At 40.5% G+C, this 22179-nt stretch overlaps 1 protein-coding gene across 6 annotated transcripts in view; it reads right to left on the bottom strand.

Annotated features, from left to right (window-relative positions):
* TTC7A (tetratricopeptide repeat domain 7A) overlaps positions 1-22179 on the bottom strand; it is a 170030-nt gene that overhangs the window by 67430 nt on the left and 80421 nt on the right. The gene's annotated exons all lie outside the window — the stretch shown is intronic.

Genomic DNA, 22179 nt, shown 5'->3' with positions numbered 1-22179 from the left:
TAAATTCAGCCAGCCTTGATTAAACTGGAATTCATTTGGAATGGCAGAGTTGAGAACTATCAGGCTGCCACAACCACTGGATCAACTCTTGATTTACAGAAATGAAAAAAGAAACCAAGACTAGGGTCTTTGATTGCTGAGCAGAGATCCTTCCAGATGAGAGAAGAGCATTAACAGACCAAGCTGAATATTTAACATGCTGCCAATTCTTCCTGTCCCCAAAGACTGCAGAACTGTATGCTTCACTTACTCTTCTAAACTGCTGCATTTTCATAAAAGCTTCTATTATGTGTAGTTTAGGCTGCTTTTAGAGGAAAGGATACCAGGACTCTGGCTAGTAAAGTAACACTCAACATCAACCTCTAAGTCACCTCAGTACAACCAATAACATAGCTTCCTTTTGGAAATGTATGTCTGCATCCTGATCCATGTATTTAGAATAGAGTGAAATACCTCCTAATTAACTTAGAGTCAAGGTAATAAAAAGTGACAGTATACTCTTACTATGGATCTATAAATTGTGCAACAAAATACCGTAAAGCAGAACCCCATAACGGATTAATAAACATTTCTACCCAACTTGACATATTTATGAAATCTTGAATGTTAGAGATACTTGGAGCCAAAACTCCGAAACTGCATCATGCCCCCATTGTATTAGTAAGTTAGAACCACACAAAATTTGGCTTTGTTATATAGACAATAGGTCTTAAAATAAGCTTTTCTTTTTCAAACTGCATTATGCAATATTGGTAAGCAGACCTCACTCTTCATCATTTTAATCTGGAGCAATATAATTTATGCCACCTTGGCACTACTTCAGTAACACCCATATAAGAAGTCTTCTTTAAGCAGAAATCCTGCTGAAGTCAATAAGAAACCAATTATTCCTCTCTTTAAAACTTAGTATGTGCTTAAGAACCTTGGTAGATCCAGCTCTTTATGAGGAGAATGATCTATGAGATTCTCTCCTAAGTGCAGAGGACAAAGTATTAACATAAGTAACACAAGAAGGGCCAGAGTGTGCTGATATTTAGCGCACACTGACTGAACATTTAAGCAGAGCTGAAAAGGTGGAAATCAATCAGTCAAACACCACTGAATTTCACTATAGAATACTGGTTCTGGGGCACATGTGGGCATGTTGCAACCTAGGTTCTGGCTAAGACAACCCACCATACACTTATGACAGTTCAGAGGCAGTGCTTTTTACAAGATGAGTTTGTTCTGCAGGATATGAAGGAGCAGGTTTATATGCCAGCCTGAAAAAATATAGGGAAACACATGGTTAAAAGGTGGAAGAAGTGACAGAAATGAAGACAGACAAAAGCGCCTTCATTTATGAAAAACTCCTAACAAGCACAACCCCAAAAACAACCTCCAAGAAAAATCCAAAATCCCAAACAAATCTACAGTATCTAGAACAAATCTGCATTTTGGTAAATAGACAGAAAACTGCTGGCTTCACCAAAGAAAATTCCAGAGAAAGAAATGGCTATTTTGCTACTGCTACCATCAGGAGTTCTATTTGTCTAGGCCTGCAAAGCAAAACCACGATGTAACTGCAGCCTGTGTCAGCACCAGCTGAACATGGTTAGTGCAGGAATAGCAGCAGGGAGACACAGGAGCAGAACCTTTAATGCAGAGCTAGGGACCAGCACACAGACCCAGGTCTGCACTTCAACAGATGTGCTGAGGACCAGCTACAGCAGTTTCACTCAGTCCTTCACTGGCACAATTGAGCTAACCTAGCAAAACCTGTGTTACCATCCCGCTCGACAGCACACTGACTTAGAAAAATCAGGCAGACAAAACTGTACTCATGGTAGTGCTGGGCTGCATTTTCACCACAGAGAGTGTTTTGAAGATACATTAAATTTCCTTATTAACTTCTTACTTCATAATTCCTTTTCACTTTGTACAAGGCTAATTGCAGAGTCAGGACTTGTAGCCCCTAATCCCTGACAGGTTTGAGACCATGTAGATTGGCTTTGGCAATGGTGGCACGTTTTGTCACCTTGTTGCCTCTCCACCAGTAAAGATTCCCCACAGATGTCAGGCCAGACAGCTCAACTGATGCTGTGATAGCTCTCCTTGATCATTACTCTGAGATAAAAACTCAGAATACAACTGTGAACAGCTAGGTTTGTTCCCAGGCATTTTCTTCCTAATAATTCCCCAACTACACACATCAACCCAAGGACATTGCTGACTTACAGAACCCAGTTCCACAGCTTGCATCCTTGACTACTATTCCAGTGTCAGGTTTTGCCAGCAGAAAGCTGTGCACAGTTCAGCTGAACATGAACATAATTCAGGATCTTGCAGGCTGTATATTAAATGTGAGGCTTTATTCCTTAGCTTTGCTGTAAATTTGAACTGCACTGTTGCACACATGACTGCAGCAGGTACACCTTACACTGTGTAAGTAAGCTGAGTCACTGCTCACGTGTAACAATCAGCAGTCTCAACCTGTCAGAGATACCTAATAGATTTCAATTAGAGCTGCCAACAAAAAATAAAAGCCTTGAGAGAAAGGTGAAAAATATATATGCATATTAAAGAAAAAAAAAAACCAAAACAAATCAAAAGTAACAAGAGAATCCACAGCAGATTGAACCTAAAATCAGATTAATGCATTATTTTTCTGCAATATAGTACACCCCAGTGTGACAGATCTTCCAGATGTGCTGAGAGAAGATGACACAATATTATACATCTAAAGCACTGCATATGTGATTAGAGAAAATCCTTTGAGAAAACATGCATAGTAATTACATTTTAAACATTCAAAAATATTTGGCCTTCTTTCAATAACAGCCTGAGAAAAACACCTCAGTGTAAAACTGCAAATACAATTTAAAGGCTGGCTGGAATTAACCCAGTCTGACTGCTGAAAAACAGGTTCCATTTTACAGCACAGTGCAGGTGACAGGATTACTGGTTTTTGGTTTACTTTTGTGTTCTTCACCCACCCACAGAAGGCGGGGTTTTTTTGACACACAGTCCAGCACTTAGCAACCATTGACCTTTACAAATTTTTACACAACAGTGCTTTTAAAACTGAACTCTGTTCCAAAATTTAGAGCTAACAGCTGTAATGAAACAGGTAAAAAGAACTAAACATTCAGGGTCTGACAGTCAGCTGAAGCTCTGTTCAACTGAAATGAATGGATTTTTGTCTTTTAAACGAGCTGAGGATCTGGCACTCAAGCTTCAAGTCAGAGAAGCTCAGGCAGCTTTAACTCCCCAGAAATGAGCATGCATCAGATAAACACAGAAATGAAGTGCAGGGTTAGTGCAGTTTGATCAGCTTGTATCAGCCGACTCCCTACTTTATGCCTTTAAATAAATGGTTCATTTGCAGAATTCTAGCCTCCCATACATCCACAAGGATTCTGCAACTGAAAAAAAGAAAGGAACAGAAGTGATGATGCATAGCAAGCTCCAGCCTTTCAAAGAGAAGAGTCCTATGCTTTCCTTTCTCCTGTCTGGGGAGAAAGCCCACACAAAATGGGCAAAATGGGCTGGCAGGAGCTGCCAGTGCTGACCGTGGAGAGCACAGCAGCCTGAGGCCAAACCCTGCACCTCAACAACTCAGCCAAGGAGGGAGAGAATGAGGCTGCACAGAACTCATTGAAATCTGAACACAATGAAATCTCCATGTTTATCCAGCGTTACATATTCTGTTAACTCAGTGCAGAGCTCTCTGCAGAATTGCAGCACTCTAGGATAAATCAGAAGGGTATATTTATAATCTGTGCCTTCTGATAAGTTAGCAGCATGTACCAGATTTTTACTGAAGTAAATCAGAAGGGAAAGAACAGATATCAACCTAAAAGCACTAAGAATATTATAATTGTCCTGTTTACCATTTACCACTAGGCATAAAAACTGCTATGTATTTATGTATGCTTTTTTCCCCCTCTTAAAGCCACCATGCAAACCAGCTGCAATTCAGAGCTCACAATCTAATTTCTGTTTCTTTTCTTTTCTAAGCCAATATATCCAAAATACAGGTAGAGTGCTCTTCTGCATTCACACCACACTGAAGGCACGGTATTTTCATTAATATGTCCACACCCTTCCCTAAGTACCTCACTGAAAGGGCATCCAAAAGCCACTGTGCAGAACTCAGTACTCCAAGGCAACTGAAAGTGCTCAGGCTCTCTGCTGACCTGACTGACAGTTTTTCCTCCAGAAAGCTTAACAGAACCTGTCATTATGTATGTGATATATCCTACCATAATTAATTCCCTCAGGGAATGACATCCAGAGGAAGCATGGCTCAAATACATAGCATGCACCAGAAATGTGACATTTTGAAACAGACTACCAACACCAAGATGCACCCATGGAAGAGCCAATATTTTTATTTTCCTTGGCTGGTAGATATATGGCATAAACTAAATCTTGTCATAAAAAGACTGACTGAAAAACTGTTGAACAATACAGATAAAAATTGGTGTTATTTGCTCTTGAACAGATTTGATTTAATTCCTTAGAAATACAGAAGGTGTTTAAAATCACCATGTGCCATTCAATATACAATGAAGTAACAGCTTCCTTCAGCCTTAGTCAAAAAGCTTCAGAGCTGTAATCCTTTTTCAAATAAGTACCCTGTTCATCAGGCTTCAGCACAAGATGACTTCAAGAAGTAAAATGGCAAGACTGACTATGAAAGCCTCAGTATATACACATACCAAGCTGAATGGCAATGAGAGCACTTTCCAAGTGTTTGTCAAGTCACAGGTCCAAACTGGGCTAAAATTAGAACTGGGAGGGAAGAGCATATGAAAGTATCAAGCCCATCTGCCATATAAAAGGGTCTTTGAAGAAGAAAATGTAGGAAGGGTGGATAGGTATGCCAAATGAATGAGGCAGCTACAGTGAATTACTGCTTTCACACACAAAACCTGTGGTTTTGGCCCAGACAAGAGCTGTGCTGTGTGGCTACCCAGGAAAGTGAAGCCACATGCAGAAAAGGGAGAGTTAGTGGCTGACACCAAGAGCTAGGATAGCTTACTGCTGCTCTGCCTCGGGAGGCACACACAAGTACCCTACTTGTGCAATTCCACAGCACACCACAACTGGATCCTTAACTGCAGCACTTCCTACCCACAGCTCAAGGATACCCTGCACCAGCTTGCATCAATGGTTCTTTCCAACAGAAATGGCAATATAAAACCCGACATGCTGATGAAATAGTACTGCAAATGACATCCTTAAGGTCAATTCCTGTACAGAGTATTCAGAACAACACTCAAACTTCTTGGACATCTTTTTCCTGGAGACCCTAGAGACATTAGTAAAAGTAGAGACATGTGAGTTGCAGGGCACTTTTAGCACAGATGAGACAGAGAGGGAATTACTTTGGAGAAACACCAGCTCTGTTGGAAGCTGACAGATTCCTAATGCATCAGATTTGTGACTGCTTATATTTTTCTCTGTGTTTTTCTTCCATTTTGTTCCTTACTTACAATGAGGTTCTATATTCACAGTAGTGCCATTTGGCAGATTTGATAGAGATACTGGCTTTGTCATTAAATTTTCCCCAATGTCTTTCTCCTCCTGTTCTAGGCCAAGATCACAGGTCTATCTGTCAGGTCTCTCCAGGTCCAAGTTTATTTTTCATGTAGTACCTGCCATTCAATCAGTGTCAATGCAGGGTTTTTCATGTGATTCCAGATACCCAAACAATTTCATCTCACCACTGAAAACTAAATAATAATGTGATGTGCTTGATTGACCCAAATCTGCAGAAGGCTGCCTCAGTAATCCCTGCAGATTTATGTACTTTAAATTGCCATCTCTTCTGAGCAGTTTGCTCTTTCCAAAGGATACAGATTCTGGTATTTATGTTCAGGACTACAACCAATGGACAACTGGAGCCTCAAGTACAAAAATACCACTTTTGCAAAGCTGCTGCATCGTAACCACCACAGAGCATATAATGCCCAAGTCCATACAAGCTACCATGGAGACACTATTAATGTTGTAAAACACATCATCTACATGGCTAGCTTCATAACACAGTTCTATAGGAGATAACCCAGCAAAGACCACCGTGGGAAATGGATTAAACCACTGAAACATTTTGCCTCCATGTAAGCTGTGTGTTCCCTCTTGTTAAAGCTGCTAATTGCACTGACAGGGCAGCCTGATGTGGCTTGGTACAGCTCCATTCCAATTAAAGACACCACATTCCACTGTGGGCAGCATCTGCAGCAGCACACAGAGGCTCTGCTCACAGATACAAGCCCTCCCTGGATAAATAACACAACTGTGACACTCCCTGTACAAGTGTGAAAAACCAGCCAGGGCACTGGACTCATCTCTTCCTCTCCTCTCCCACGGGCAGGGCATCAGGACACATCCACTTGTCAAATTTTTCTTCTGCTGCCATAAATAAAAGTTAAACTTACCTTGTCAAATGAGTCATTCCATGCTTTATTATTGCTACTCAGGAAGCAGGCCTAAATTACAAGAGTGGAAGAAATACTATGACTGCACTAAATTGTGTCTCCGCTTGGATCCTCAGACAATTTTGCTTCAGTTTTACAGCACAGCCCAGACCCCTGGTATGATGAATGTAGGAATACATTTTTTATGAGCATGGTGGACTGGCAGAAGGAGAAAGGAACAACCCTAAAAGCAGTGATTTCAGCATTTGTACCCAGAGAACGGAGCCACACCAACTACTGTATTGCCATCTATTTTCAACACTACCACCATCCTGCCAGGAACTGTGACCTACAGCTTTGGGAATTTTGTTCTAGAAAAACCCAAGGGATGTCCAATCCATAAACATTAGTTTTTTGACCACTGATCACAAGAACACTTATGCAGAAGACACCATGCAGAAACTGAGCTACTATACAACAACATAAAGTTAAATGCTCTTGAGAAAACAAAACATTAGAATGAAGCCTGAAACTTACTGCCGGCATGAACTCATCCAATAATTAATTTATTAAAACAGAGAGAAAAGCAAAAGTTCTTCATTAATAACCCTAAAGAGAACTGTGCAGCAGAGACAGAAAAGCCAGCCAGTTCTACTAATTTTACAATGTTTTATTATGGGATTTAGTGCTGCAGCTCATTTAAAGGAAGCCAAAAAATTTCTTTCCAATAGTCAAATGAAAGAGGTAGATTCATTTATATAAGGCCAGCTTTCCTTAACACTTTGAACTAAATTGCTTTTATTTGGAGCTTTTAAGATTACATTTGTGCCCTAAATATTCCAACATCTTAATACTCATCCCGTCCCCTGTTAGGACATTATTATAAATGAAATGTAAAACTGAAGTCTTAATTAATTGATGATATTAAGGAACCTAAGTCACGTCTCTCACACAGGTGCTAGCTTATATGACATGGTAAAACTCCAGCTCTGTTCTCCATATTCTGCCTTTCTACAACCATCTTGTCAACTTCAATTTACAGATTATTCTTCCTAACTTCACAGTCTAATCAGATACATACTATTGGTCCCTGTTACCCAGCTGTTCCCCAACCACAGCTGCATTTCACTGCTGTACAGATTGATTACAAAATGTTTGCTGCGTCACAGGGCTCCTGGGAAATTCATAGAGTATTACTGCAAGGAGTCTGGAGCTGAAATGGTTTACTACAGTTATACACCATCCAGGAAATGTGCTTTTGCAAAAGAAAAGCTTTTTGCTCCCTCTCTGCTGTTGGAAAATCAACCTCTCACTATGCAGAAAAGGTGAATTACCCAGTTACAGGAACAGCAACAAAAAACTACATAAAGGCTTTAGATGGATTTTTCTACTTTCCCTCAACTCCAAAGAGATTTTTAGTTTTACTTCTTTCCCTTCCATTTTTCTCACCTCCATTTCCTTGCCTGGTGCTCCAAACACTCTGCCACCAAATGCCTAAAGAATTGGTAGGAGCTAGTAGCTGTTGCTGGAAGGAGGAAATACAGAGCAGTAACACATTTCGTTTTATTGGAGGCTCATAATGTAAATTGGTGTTTCACGAGCCATTTGAACAGAAAGGGACCAAAATTTAGAAAAGACAATTCACAAACAACAGAAGAGAGGGTTAGGGATCACTTAAAAAAAAAGAACACTCCTTAATTTATGAAGCCAGCATAAGGAAACCCACAGGCAGACTGTCCAAGCAATCACAGCTTTGGGCCATTCCTGTGCTTTCAGCTTGCTTCAGCAAATGCCATGCTTTCTTTAAAAACATCTTTCTGCTCCTCATAAAACAACTGTTTGGCTACAGAAAAGCTCTCCACTGAAGTTTTACAAGACCTTTTTCTTAACAGAATAATAATTATTTCTGCTGTTAATTAAGCAGACTGCCTCTTTCAGGCTAGAATTTCTGTGAAAACCTAAAGAGTATCATTATTTTACCACTTTTACCTCACCTCCAATGTGTAGAAATTTTGTTAGGATGTGCTGATTACCACTTGCAGCATCCCTCCTTTCCTTCCTTACTCATTCTGCTATGATTTGTTACACATGCAAATGAGCAGATTAGACACAAACAGTATGCATTTATATAGTCTTCACTTAAATGCCACAAACTGTCCTTTCCCAGGTGGTGTGCAACTTCCTACAGATTTGCATCCTCTGCACCTGTCCCCAGTGCAATCTGTCTCTGTTTGCCCCAGCCATGCCTTCTCCCAGAGCCACCAGCCCCTGGCAGTGCTGCTGCCATGTCCCCGTGTGCTGTCCCCACTGTCCTGCTGGCTGCTGCTAACCCTGGTACCACAGGGCTCGGCTCTGCCTGCCCCCTCCAGCCTTGACTCAGCAGGCTGCTTTTAGAAAACTTGCAGAAACTTATCTTCAGGACTTCCAACACACTGTCAAAACTTGTTTTAAATCAGCCAGTATTTCCAAAAGTGTTCAAGGTATAAAAAGCCCAACTGCATAATCCCCATTTCTTTAGGAAAACAAGTTAAAAAAGCAGGAATATAATTAGAACACTTCCATTTGAAGGCAAAAGGAGCAAGTCCCTCCATAGGTTTTAGGAAAAAGAGGGAAAAAAATCCTACACCAAGAGCAAACAAGTGAAAATTTCTCAATATGTTTGAAAATACAGTAGTAGCTATTAAAATAGCATTGCACACAAAACTGATAAATAAGCATATTTCAGGGGCTGGATCAGAAACTGATGTCCTGCTCATTGGAAATGCTTCTTCACTAGCTAGAAACTTTGTTTTGTTACTATAGTTACTGTCACTACAAGTGGCCCTGACTAAGGCATGAAGTATTTGTTATATAAAACCTCGACGCAACTGCAGCCTTAAACTTCAGAAAGTACCAGCTCTGTGCTCAGTCCCCTTTGCAAATTCTATTCCAAGCCCAAACTCAAAATGTTTTTGTGCCAAATAGGGCACACTCTTGAGCAGCAGTTTACCAGCACTATTTAAGTGCTGAGAACATAATCAACATTGTTCACGATACACACTACAACTGTGAGGGAATTTAGATGGACTGCGCACTGTGCAAGGGAGCAGTGACTTCCTCCCTGGAAAATTAATGCTCTTAGCAGTGGCTATGAGGTACAAGAGAAACAGGCAATCAACCTTAATAAAATTTGCTGACTGACCATTGAATTTGATGGGAAAAAATGCCTGGAGCCAGGAAGCGCACCATGTAGAAAACACATCCTGCAGCACTGCAATTTTTTTATTTCATTATATTTTCATCAGCTTAGTTTGATGAGGTTTAACATCCATAAGAAAAAAAAAATAAATATGCTCTCTTTCTTGGTCTTTAATATATTCAGGTTTCACATAATTTTCTTCTTGTTCTTGTGGGGGATATTTTCAGCTAGACAAACCGCTATTATGGATAATCTTGGAAAAGCAGCTTATGAGATCCCCAGTGAAAACAGGGAGATGACAGAACCTCACTTTTTAAGGTAGTCATCTGATGCTGATACTCCAGCACAATGTGCCAGTCTGCTTCAGGCCATCTGCACCATTCTCAGCTGTGCTTTTTTCCCCTACTTGGGTAGGGTAAAACAGCTTGGCTTTCCTTCTCTTCAGCTCGAAATCCAGACACTAAGCATTTTCTTAAAAGGCCAACAGCCCACACAGAACCTGCTTGCCAGTGACTGCAAGCACTAAACGAGTGCCAAGGTCAGAAAATACATCCGCTTGTACACTTGCTTTCCTGCAGTAAGCATTGCTCAAGGTTTGGGTCAAGCCAATGATCAGGGATATTTCTACTACAGCACTATTTAGTTAACTTCTGAAATGCCAGATGTAGCCATTTATGCTACTTAGCTTAAGCTTTAAGCAATTTAAATGCTACAGAAGACTGGAAGAGAGTATCTTCTCTTTCCCTTCCGCCCTCAGAGCTGACACCCTGTACTATTCTTAGTGTGGTGTTAATTTCAGAGTTCACACATCAGAGGAAGCATTTCAAATTTATTCATTCATTTGTGAGAACCTCTACAGGGCTTTGTCCTTAATGACTGAGCAACACATTTTTTTTTCAGCTGTGACATTATTTGCTACCAGTCTTACAGCTTATTACAGCCTCATAAGTGCTTAAGGGCAAATCTGCCCTACCCTGTAAGAAACATGATTTCCTTAAGGTGCTGTTTAGATACAGAATTGCTTCATTGGTTCTTCCCTATAATAACAGTGCTTACAGTGACACCTAAAACCATGATTTCTGTCTCTCCTATGTCTGGCAACTAATCCCAGACTAATGGTCATGTCTAAGTAGGCAAATAATGAGTACCTGCTGGAATACATAATTTGTGAGTACTGCTTCTATCTTTTCGTGGCACTGCAACTTTGCACTGTACTGTTGCTTAGACTGTCTTAGAGAAAAAATGAATTATAGTTCAGCTACAATATTTTTTATGCCCAGAACTCCGGGGCTCAGGGTGCAAGTTACTAAACCATATAAAATGAGACATTTGCTCTGCCATGTGCAGAGGCCAATTAAATGAGATCAGAAGTAGATACTGCCTTATCTCAAATACAGCTTTTGCACCAGAACTTTGCAGGAGATCTACGTGGAGAAATGAGTAAAGTCTAAGTTAATAACTGATGAATATCAATTAAAAAAAAACTTGCAAGGATTAGGCATGTTTTGAGCCAGTGAGGCATCTGAAGAAGTTGTATTTTTCTTTTAAGACTAGACTGACCTCTAGAACATCAAAAATCTGTACTAGAATTCCCTATACACTTTTCAGTGTTGCTATCACAGCTAATGAGCTGAATAAAATCCCACTGCAGCAGCTTATTTAGATACTGTCCTTCACAGTATCATCACAGGGCTTAAATAATAAACTAATATTGCAGAAGTTTAACACGTTTGTTTCTAAATCACCCCAGAAATTAAGTGAAAGGGTAAGCCTTAAGTCAAGCTTGCTTTACTGTCCTTCTTTCCCTATATATCAGTCAAACCTTTTAAAACAATGTCTTGATCCAGATGCCTTTTGCTTTTTCTTTTTTTTCCCCAATTGTAAGAAATGTAGTGGTCTTACACATGCAGGATAAAATCTGTCTGCCAAAACTAAGAAATACACCCTGTCTAGGGCAGTATGGAGAGGGGAATAACACCAAAGATCACAGGCTTTTAAATGCCAGTTTTCCTGCCCTGCACAATACACATTAGGACATCATTATCCTGCAGGATCTCCCTTCCTCTTCCCCACAGGCATTTTGCACAGGACCATGCCCCTGCTGTGGAAACCCTGACTAGGTGGCCAGTGAACCAGCAGGCAATTGTTGGTTGCCACAGAAAAAGAAGCAACATAATTCGAGAGTTGCTAGTAGAGCAGGCTTCAATCCCTATTATGTTTGAAAATCATCTGGCGTGAAGGCTCCAAAGAGACCATATATACTGAATCTTTTTTTTCCTTAAGTGGACTTGAAAAACAAAAACCTTGTTTCAGCTGGCATTTCCAAACTGACAATGTGCAGCCTCTTGATTAAGATGGGACATAGTTTATACCCCTGGCAACAAAGGAGACTCCAGACATTTCCATCTGCTTTAACAGCAGAGCAATGAACAAGAAAATGTAGCATCCAGTTTAGTTTCAGGAGAATGTTTTTCATGAAAAGATAATTTAGTACATGCATCCTGACTTTTACATATAAATGTATATGAAGTAACACTAATTCATATAAGCACTCTGTATGCAAAGAAAACCAAACAACCACAAATCCTTCCAAACAATAAACTCCCAATATTATTGTGCACAGCTTTCAACAAATCCTGCTACAGAACAGCACTATAGTGGTGGCTCAAAGGCAGCCAAAGTCTCAGTGCTCCCCCTCTCAGGAGCCATTCTTTCTGGAGATGTAGGAAGAGCACAGATTAAAGCAATCCCACATAGATTAAAAATCCTCCAGGGGTGAGATCAGCACAGCTGGATGGCAGCAAATGATCTACCCTAAATGAACACTGGCCCCATGCCACCTACCAGCAGCTTCCTGAGGCACATATTACTGCTAGCTGTCCCGTTCTCGGCTGTTTTTGATGGCCTGGAAAGGCTCGGGATGGCCTTGGGACAGCCCGCGCTCCAAAGGATGAAAGGAGTCTTCAGGTTTTTTCTCGGTCTTCAGTGTTTATTAATTTTTATCTACAAGATTTTCTCTCGGCCCGACAGAGGTCCGCACAGCATGCCAGCCATGAGCACACTGCGTGCCCTCGGGGCGGTCACTTATCTTTATACCCAAAACTACGTATAAGATATTTACCTATTTTCCCCAATACCTTTCACCCTTATTGACAAGTGCACTTTTAGTAAGAACCAATCCCAAAGTGCCACCATCACCACAGAAGATGGACGACTAGAAGAAGAAGAAGAAGGACAGGACACGCCCTAATTCCTCCATCTTGTCTCCCTAGAACACCCCTGTACCGAAATTCTAGAACCTGTGTTTTACACTATAATTAATCTATCCCTTCACCATTTATCCCCGGGTGATCCTCCCATCCTCATACAGGTGTCGTCTCCTGTGCAGGATCAAAGTCCAGCCACCAGACACTTCTGGCAACATTCCAGGACCTCCGAGCCCCCCAAGGGTTGTCTCGGTGACTCTGCACATCAGGACTGCTGTGCTGAGATCCCACAGCTAGCTTTATTTTAATACAGTACATAGGGCATCTAAGCCTTGGAGACTGCTTTGTGCAGGCCAGGAAAATCCCTGACACTCCAGCTCTCAGAGTCCTTGGCTGCTATGCAGTGCTATTTACCACCAGTGCTTTGCCTGCTGTGGTGGAGCATCCCCACCTCTTTTCGAGGCTGCACTGCGAAATCTGACTGAAATCAGAGTGCATCTGAGAAATCTGGGTTTTACTGATGCCCTTGCTACTGCTTTTTTAAGCTGTCTCAAGTACTCATTCTTAACACCTGCCTTGAAAAAGCTCCAAGACCCAGGCTACTCAGTGCCCATCTGTCATTTCTGCATGTTTGTCTGGCAGGGAGTCCCAATCCTGGTGGGGGCCCTGGCACCTGGGGGAGGGAGATGCTCTATATTCTTCTCCTCAAGTGCCATTCTGCAATGCTGCATCACGCTGGCCTCTCAAAGCACTTCTGCTGCAGTGGTCTGTGCAGGGCTGGAGGAGACCTAAAGCTGCTCCTCACAGCTGTATTGGTGTATCCCTTCGGATCATGCTGGATTACATCACTCCTACTTAAACATGACTGAAATGACAAGAGGAAGAGTTTCCCTTTTTCTTCCCAACACAGAAAGTGCCTACATTTTGAAGATCATACAAAATGGCTGACTGATGAAACTCATGGGGCAGGAGGCAGGGCTTCCTTTCACTCAGCACCACAGCTCCTTGCCAACTGGTCATCTCTCCTGTTCATTATACACACTGCAGAGACATGTATATTCCCAGATGGGTTCAGACCCCCACTGCACTACATACCCTACCATCAATGGAAAGACATTTACCTTGTCCTGAGAAAATACAAGAAAAACTACAGGAAAATCTCAAGTCATCACAAGCACCCACATCACAGATACAAATGGCCAGATTGCAGAAGGAAAAAATAAATGAAAAAAATAGTATTAAAAATGTCCACGAGTTTACTCCCTATGAATTTCAATTCAACTGCTTACTGGTATGAACTTGACTTGAGGTGCTAGATACCAACCTCCTGCCACTTCTCCAGCTGATACAAACATATGGAATAGAGTTCACTGCATTAATTTCCAACAGTTCACATGTCCAGCCACAGTGCTCAAAACCACAATTCTATGTCATACTTGCATCATTCTGGGTTGAATTTTCTGTTGGCACATGTAGGAAAAACCTCTGCTAATGACTGTGCCACTTGATTAGGCCATTTAGCACTCCATCCTGATATTCTCTCTTCCTCCTAAAATACAGCCTTATAACTAATTCAGTGCCAAACTACATACATAACAGAAAGCTTCAATTCAAGGTAAAAGTGAATAAGGGAAAGTAAAATTATTCAGATTATCTCTTTCCTGTTGTAAAAATGTTAGCATAATAGGAAATATGTCATGATATCTTCTAAGACGTGTTGGTAACACAGAACTTCTAGGTTACAATCTTTCTCTCCATGATAAGACCTGCATTCTTCACTATCTTTCCTTTACAAACAGAGACTAAAATATTAAGTTACATCAACACTGACTAATATCAAATAGTATGACTGTGCCTGCTTACATATTTGGTTCTGCAGAAATTAATGACAATGGAAACAGAAGCTGACTTACCATCTAAGATGCAATTACTGCAAATATTTCTAAGACAGTGAAGAGCAAGGGCTTTCCCTGTTTTCAGAAGGTAAAAATCACATCTGTGGCTGAAAAATTACCATACTTAGTTTGTGTTCCCTGGTGAATTCTTCAGAACATCTGAATAAATCCGCCTCCCTCTTCTTTTTGAAGAAAATACAAATCAAAACATTTTGTGCTCTTCTCATTAGATAAATAAATACTCCTAGGACATTAGAGCAGAAGTCACTCAAGTCTGAAATTTCCAGCTGGAAATAAAAAAGCCACCCCTTTCACTGAGTGATCAGAACATTATACTCTACCCATCTCAAGACAACATAGCTTGACAACACTGCAGACTTCTTGGAAAGTCATTTCCTGCACTGAAAAACAATTTGCTAAGCATAACGTCCGTGCCTCTTCGTATTTCAGGATCCGATTTTCAGTAATGATTATCAACAGTAATTCTCAGTGAATTCTAATTTTTAATCTCAAAAACCAATTCCCAACAACAACAACAAAAAACCACTCTTGATCATCCTTGCACTTAAGACTTTTAAAAAGTTTCAGAAAATTCAGAAAATATTTTCCCATACTTCAATGGTAATCAGTTTCTGAGAGCCTCAGGAAACAATTTCAGATTATTGTATCTGTATGTTTGACAGCAAACTTTTTGAAGCCTTCACCTTCACCAGATATGAAGCAATGAAAAAACAAGACAAGTTGGGTATTTTGTTTATTGACAGTGCCTTGAAGGAGTTCAGGAAGGCTCCAAAATCCTGTTTTCTGTCTGAATTTGCTAACAAAAGCTGGCACCCCATTCAGCCTCACTGAATACCTGTGTAGCCCCACAGCAGGAGAGGAAATTTAGAGCTGGGCTTCCCACACCAACACCACTTTTCTTCTTTGGTTCTCTTTTTAATTTCCAGGCAGCAAGCATGCCTTAGGTTCTCCTTGGATCTCCATGAACCAGGTCTACCTTTGGAGGTCACAAAACCACCCAGTAGAAACACAGGGATCTCAATCACTAAGTCTCTTCTTACCTTGGATAACCCCTACATGCACATACCATGGCTAAACTCCATTTCTAAAAGTTCCTACTGACAGTGACTCTGCTGCCCAGATAATACACACATGCTATTTTTCAACATACTCTGGTATCCAGGGTAGACAGTCAGGGCTCCTTAACACTTCCTTTGAATATAAAGCAGAACAGACTGTTCTGCTGTTCAAAAGAAAATGGTCCCTACTAGGGAGAAGAGTGTGTTGGGGGGACTAACTCAGTGGAAAGGGAGATATACAGAGCTCTGAAGAACAGAACCCTGTGGCTTCCAGCTCAAATGAACCATGCTTGTCCTGCATTTTTGAATCTATTCTTAAATTCCTTATGTCTGCATTTGCATAACTAGTGTTACCTCTGCAATGCCAAAACAAACATCTAGAAGCACTGCTGCTCACTATAAAGGCCTTAAATGCATGAAGGCAGCAGCCATTTACTCAGATACTAGAGAAAAAGTTATTATGAAATAAAATTGACTTTTCATCCAGAGGAAAAATTTTAACCATTACTGTAAAGGCTGGAAAACTGTTTATCTTTTCCTTCCTCTCATACCATACTAAGAAAATTAGTCTGCAGTAGGTTTCCTCTCTAAGCTCCACTTAACTCCTTTTATTCATATCCTGAACCCGGTGCTATGAGGGAATGGAATTCTCTCCAGTTACCTTTGAATTCAGTCCTGTAATTTTAAGATGGATTGATATCTTAATGGATTGATAACACAAATCCATTCCCGGAACAGACATTATCTGGGGGAATATTTCTTTCCACCACCTCAAGCTGGCAAATAAAAGGCTATCATGCTCACCTGCTGAATTTTTGTCTTCGATCAGACTATGACCCTTAGAGAAGCATGCATATGCCAACTAGAATCTGCCAAAAGAGGAATCCAATTTTGGATACTGTAACTCAAAATTTCATCTTCTTTCTTCATCATGGGGGGTGAAGGGGGCAGTGCCAGAAGTGTGAAAATAAATCCAAACCAGAAAAAAGCACCCTAAAACTTCCTAATTTTTTTTTTTTTTAGCTCTAGGTATCTGTGTTATCTTTAATAGAAGTCAGGAGACTACATTAAAGTTCTTCTTTCATATATTTGCCATAAAAACATTCAATATCATTACTAGTTCCACAGAGTATAGTCCCAATTATTGCAATATATCACCAAGGTTTTGAAAGGTTAATTCTGTAAAAAACAGAGAACTGTAACATGCCAGCAGAAGCAAACATTCATGGTTACTACAGCAAAAACCTCAGCTCAATCCTACCATCTCCACATCTCCTTTAGTGAATCACAGAAGCCTAACACATTTTGTATTCTTGTAGCACAGTACTGTTATATCAAGTACATTCTTCCATTTTTTATTACTTTGTATTATTGTCTGGGGCATCAATAAAGAAATAAAAACATTTTTGGGTCACTCTCGCCAGCCAGGGTGTGAACACATCACTACAAGAAGTCAGATTACAAAAGCTCCACCCTTAAGAGTTTTCATTATCCTATTTATAAAAGTTGTCTAGCATGATCAAATGCTACAGACAAAATATTAATCTGTCCTTGCTTTAGATCTTACATCCTTGAGGAATTCAAACAAAACAGTATTCTGAGAATTTTAACAAGCTGCTCTCTCACCAAGATGTACTGACTTCCTTGCCTCCTGCCTAATGATAAACTGGAATCATAAAAAATGGGCTGATCTGATTCTCTAAGGCTGAGGCCACCACCACTTCCATGAGAAAAGTGGTAAAACCATTGCAGGGCATGCACAGCTGTCATTCCTGGGGGTGAGGTGGGAGGGGTAGGGGCCACAACTATCCTCACTTAACAGTGACAGTGTGGATCAGCCACAACACAAAGGTGGGCAAACCACTGACTGAGGGACAACTGGCTCTGTGTTCTCCATGAAGACTACAGGCAAGAACACAGACCTACTTTACTGCTGTCGACAGCACTGCTGGACTCTACCACTGCCCAAAAAGATACGGCTCAAAGAAGGCACGAGTTGTTTATTTTCAACACACAAGAAAGAGCTTGACAAGCAATGGAAAGTGAATTCAAACTAGAAATTAGTTTAATCCTGCATTTTGAGATCCTGATTTTACATCAGGGTTGGAGAGGTTTTTTTGAGGCAAATGGAAGCACCTGGTAAATGACATTGCTTGTATTCCACAGAATAGCTCTCCCCACAGTAAGTCGGCACCAGACTATGACAAATAAATCTTGCCAGACAATTATTTCACATGGCCTTAATGAAATTAATGTAGCAGTGATGAAATCAAGGACATTTTCTGTCAGTAAACCGCTTCTAGTCTAGAAGAGAACTTAATATTTTGAGGGCTGGCTGTAACAAATAAACCATTTCTGCTAAAACAACATCAACACAACATGCACAGTTCCTCAAGCAGAATTTACTTCCTTTTTTTATAAACACTTTCCAAGATACACATTTAATATTTATTGGCATTTTGAGCCTTTTTTTCACTCCATTTAAAGTAATTACTCTTGTGCTAGCTTTTTGTAGAACAAAAGCACCTGCATTTGACACCTACATTGCTCCAGAATACCAACCCACATGTTTCTTTTTGAGTCTTTATGTGTAGAACAGCAGTACTTCCCAGAAGTTTTGTTATTTCTCTTTGTAACTAGTTTACAAACTCTGAGAGCAACAGAATAGTGACTTACAGTCTAGAAAGAGAAGGAATATTAACATGTGTTCATTTAAGAGAGTTACTACCCCTGTGCAACAAGCACAACTGCCACAGAGACATGACAATTTAACAAAATATTCACCATCACATTGGGCAGCAGTTAGATGGTGTGACATGTTATGCCAGAGGACTGCATTGTTCTAACATGAAGGGGAGCCATCCAGGAGACATGAAACTACCCAGTGAACAACAGAATAGGTTTGGATAAGCAGTCTGGGAGCAATAGAGTATCCATAAAATGGATATGCTATTTCCAGCTTCATACTTGGTATAGACATTCATTTTTTTTCCTCTGCTGGAAGCTAACCAATTAAAGCTAAAAGATGACCAGAAAGCAAAACAGTAATCTGGAAGAGAGGCTGAATTAGGAAGGCAAAAACACTTTTATACAAGCAAAACTGGAAGGAGGAAATATTACTAGCTGACAATAAAGGAGCATGTTAAGCTCTGTGGTAGATTCTGCAGGCTGCTAGACCCATGGGACTTCTGCATGGAACATTGTGAGATGGATACAGACTTTAAAAAGCAAAATTCTTTCTAAATAAACAATGAACTACTTTAAGAAGATCATCTGGAGGGCAAAGGAGTGTTCACTAAGATTATTTCTTCCCTGAGACAAGCCTGTGAAGGTAATCACTGCCCGACTCAGGTAGAACACCGCCCAAAGGCTGGCCTTTGAGCTGGAAAAAAATTACAGGAACCCATCTTCAGAAAGGCTTATGATTAGCATTACTGACCTGGAGGGGAGACACCTGATGCTTACAGGAGTCTTCTTACCCAAATGTGCTGAATACAGTCCTTTTGAAAATATATACCAAAGCCAACTGTTGGTACACCATTCATTTGCTTCTTTTAAAAGCATACCATCATGGACAGAATGTAAAATCACTAAGTTTCATCCTGGGCAGTCTCACCCCATAGAGAAGTGTCAGCCACTTTTCAGATGATACCTTCCATGTAAAGGTTGCTATTTCTATCTTTTACAGACAGGGCAAGACAGTGTATTTCTTCTGGCTCAGCCCAGCTTGCAATATGTTCAGCAGAGTTGGCTCTCATTCTTCTTTTATGAAGTCTTCCTTTGTCATTGTTTGACAGTATATTCAAGTGCTCAAATTCAGTCAGTGATTCAGTGACTGGAATGTAATGGATTTGTTACTACAGGCCACCTTTCAAGAACTCATCTTCCCAAGTTCGTTTTGTGCCTTTTGGATATCCAGCTCTTCAATAGCTCAGTCCAAACCACTGCACCTTTCACTGTATTCAGTGCCTACACTTCACATCCCTCCTCCCTGAGCACCACATCAACCTCTGAAATGTACAGTAAATGTTTAAACACACGAACAAGGGGCACTTTCAGACATATTTGGGTCAGTGTATGAAGTTCATGCCAAAGGATGTTGTGTGTTAGCTGAGCAATGCAGTACATTTTTTCCAACTGCTTCAGCCAACCACATGAACTACCCTAAAAATTTTTTTTCTTTAAAATTTGTAATAAAAGGATTTAATAAAAAACAAAAAAAAGCAGCAACTAACTCATTTTAATTACATACAGAGACTAGGGAAACAGTATGAGATGGCTGTAGTTTGGGTCAGCTAAGTCCTTAATTTTTTACATCTTACACTTTCTTTTATTTAGGATATCCATCTAGGTAATGCTTCTGGTTTTTTTTTTCTGCCATCTACAGAGCCCTAAGGTTCTTTAATGTAGCTTTCATCATCTTTTCTCAATACATGCCATCAAACTGCTTCCAAAAAGAGATGTCATTAGGAAGGGAGCCCCTAGGCACCACATTACACAGTTGCCTGGTTCATATAAATGTGAATTGGGAAAAATAATCAACCACTTTTAAATACAGCTTTAAAATCATGCAGTTGAACTTGCCTACACTATTTACATGAAACATCTTGTAGTCATTCCATACAGTAGTAAAATTAGCATTTTTCTATAAGGCAGTAGCAAGTGGAGACACACAATAGCATCAGGTCTTTGTCCCTTCAAAGAGGTTTCACAAAGCAGTAAAGCCCTTCTAGCACAAACTGCACTAGAAAGCCTAAAATGGTTCCAAATTTGGTACAAACTATAGATGTACTCTTATTTTTGCTTTCTCCCTCTTTATTGGATTCTCATTCCTTTTTTTCAGAAACGCTTGTTTAATTCTATCTTTTAGCTTTTTTTTTTTCTTGCCTTGGAACTCTGACATTCTTTCTCCATTCCCTCACTCATGAGTTATTTGCTGGCTGGTTAAGAAAAAGACCCACATGGAGACACAGGGCAGTCACACAGCAGAGGCAAGAAGCCAGCCCCCACTCCTCCATCCATGTGTACCTGTGAATGAGTCTCCCTGTCAGCCTTGGTACACTCCCCTGTGCGTGGAGGGAGCAAAGAGGGGCCCTTCCAAGGGCACACACTTTAGCAAGGCTGTGTCTAGGGGCAAGCATGAACCTGGGCCTTCACTACCAATACTAAATTGCTTCTACCAAAAACAACCAATTCTCCAATTCTGCTACTCCTTGGCAAAGGTCTTTGTGCACATCAAAATTCACACCCACAGAAACGTAAGAGATAACAGTCTTATCAGCTTTGGGGAAATCAGATTACCAGACAGCACAAAGGAACCCACCCAGCAGCCCTCCAAGCTACTTCGCATACAATGCTCGCTATGTTTTGTCCTCCCCGGAAACATAAATAATCAGTAACTGCTGGGGGAAAGATCCAGGACGTGATGGACCAGTTGGTCAATTGGACAAGGCAAACACTCTTCTCCTGACATAAACAACCTCTTCCTCTGTCTTGTGTATCTTTAGGTGTTTTTGGTAGTCTTCAACAAACATCTAATCTCCAACAGTACAATGTGACCTTTCACTGTATGAGGGGTTTTTACTTTGTTTATTACTTTAAAACCCTAAATCACAATTCAGCAGCCACTGGGATATTTCCTGCTTCAGTCATACCTATGTTCACAATCTAAAGAGCAGAGCTGGCTTCATTTTAAGTGTTTCCATTACTAGTTTCCACTTCATTCTCAAAGAAGCACAGTCTTAGCTACTCACATACACAAACAACTAACCTCAAAAGCACAGGCAGCAAAGCTATTTTAAATGGCAACATGTAGTTTGCAATAAAAACATTATATGCTGATACAGCACTGAAAGATCCTAAAGCATTCAAGCTCACATTTACACAGCCTCAATCTTCCTATGACCTGCCTTTGCTCTGTTTAGACAACATTCCACTCAGCTTCTGGACTAAACCTGTGGAGGCTGCTCTCTCTTGCTACTGAGAACGCAGGCTATCTAAAGGTAGAACACTATTTAAGCACAGGCAACTGCAAATGAAAGTTGGTTTTCCAGCAATGCAATAGGATTTTCTGCAGTTTGGCTGAGAAACTCAGCTAGTATGAAATCACCAGATGACACTAGAGTAGCTTTAATTTTTGCACAGAACAGACAAATTCGTTGTTTTGAAAGGTCATGACAGTAAATTGCAAGGAATTCAATTTACCTCCCTCAGATGGATGAGGGTCTGACTCAAACAGAGAACAGTGGAAGCCTTTGGCTCCAGGAAGTCTGTGCTGATTCAAACCTACTCCTAGGCAGGCAAATCGTCCTTCCTCTCAGCTATACATTATCACAGCTTGTGATTTTCAACTGATCTTTTCCCCCAGATGTCATATTGTAGCAAATTGTGTCATAGATGATCATCAAAATAATGGTC

This window comes from Melospiza georgiana, chromosome 3 (genome assembly GCF_028018845.1).
Source record: "Melospiza georgiana isolate bMelGeo1 chromosome 3, bMelGeo1.pri, whole genome shotgun sequence".
NCBI classification, from domain to species: Eukaryota; Metazoa; Chordata; class Aves; order Passeriformes; family Passerellidae; genus Melospiza; species Melospiza georgiana.
The sequence above is the reverse complement of the archived record's forward strand: the minus strand, read 5'-3'. Positions and strand labels throughout refer to the sequence as shown.